Here is a 1,190-nt window from a genome sequence, read left to right as displayed (position 1 = left end):
AACACAGTAAAACTAATTTGTGAAAGAAAATGCATTAGTCATACACATCAGACCATGTTTATGATCAAATGTAGGCATGACCTATGCTATTAATTGATCTAATGTAAGACATTTCATTAAACTGAGAAGTTACATGACCATAAACAGCAGAGTACCTTGTGAGTCACAACTCTGCGTGCCTTGTATAATGTTATACCTGCATGACAACAAATGCTTCAGAAATGAATTGATTGCTTTGTACTCTCTTTGTTTGTGCCTCTATAGTAGCTCTGTAACTTATAGTCATGCAATATATCTGAATCTTCAGTCTGTCTCATCATCCCTTTTATTCAGACGACAACAAGAAGTGGCATCAGATTCTGAGAAAAATTGTTGAGGACAAAGCAGCCTTGACAGCTGCCATTGTTCAACTTGACAAGCAGCAGGCAGAGTTTAGGCTCCCCACAGTGGATGAGCTGATCAATACTGACAACTTTGTGTTGCCATGGGAGAGACTTTAGCGTAGGCTGCAATCATTGCTATTGTTCTGTTATATACCTCTGAGTTTACATCTCACAGGCAACAGCCATCTTGCCATCAAAAAGGCAATCTTCAACAAACTGATGTTGGTGAACAGACTACAGGGGAAGAGAGGATCCTGGTGCAGGAGATGAAGAGGCACTTGGGGAGCCTACAAAGAGCAGCGGGAACTCTGGAGGAACTGTCCCAACACCTGCAAGTTCAGAGTAAGTTGAGGTTTATACTATCTTTGGACTGAACTTTTTTGTCTGGCTTTACAAATACCCTCCACAGTATTTTGTGTAGTGAAATTGTAAATGATTCCCTGCTTTACGTGCAGTGGACTGGAGTTGTCAGAGGGAGGGAGGAATGGCCTTCTCTGCCACCTGAAGAGAAGATTGAGTGAACTGACACAAGACCAAGTCAACACCAGCAAAACCTACCACAATCTGATTCTGGGAGAAGGGGATATTTTAATGACTCTGATTTTGTAGATGAGAACTCAGATGAAGATAGAAATCCTATTGCTGAGAGCTCAGATGACGACTGCTATAGGCCGCCACCACCTCCCTCAGGAGCAGCCTGGTCCCCCGACGTTGACCCCTGACCCCTCACCTTCTGAACCTATTCAGGGAAATGTACTGTTGCCCAACCCATATATTTTAGCAATGCATTGTACCCTACACCATAAT

The 1,190-nt window shown here is 42.9% G+C and overlaps 1 long non-coding RNA gene across 1 annotated transcript in view; it reads left to right on the top strand.

Moving 5' to 3' along the window:
• The window catches only part of LOC135514518 (uncharacterized), a 3,429-nt gene extending 2,462 nt beyond the window's left edge, over positions 1-967 (top strand). Inside the window, exons 2-3 of the long non-coding RNA XR_010451682.1 lie at positions 559-725; positions 839-967. This is a non-coding gene — a long non-coding RNA (uncharacterized LOC135514518). The remainder of the gene's footprint in view (positions 1-558; positions 726-838) is intronic.
• Positions 968-1,190: the final 223 nt, after the last annotated feature.

Source organism: Oncorhynchus masou, chromosome 26 (assembly GCF_036934945.1).
Source record: "Oncorhynchus masou masou isolate Uvic2021 chromosome 26, UVic_Omas_1.1, whole genome shotgun sequence".
Lineage (NCBI taxonomy): Eukaryota > Metazoa > Chordata > Actinopteri > Salmoniformes > Salmonidae > Oncorhynchus > Oncorhynchus masou.
This window is presented reverse-complemented; position numbering and strand designations above follow the sequence as displayed.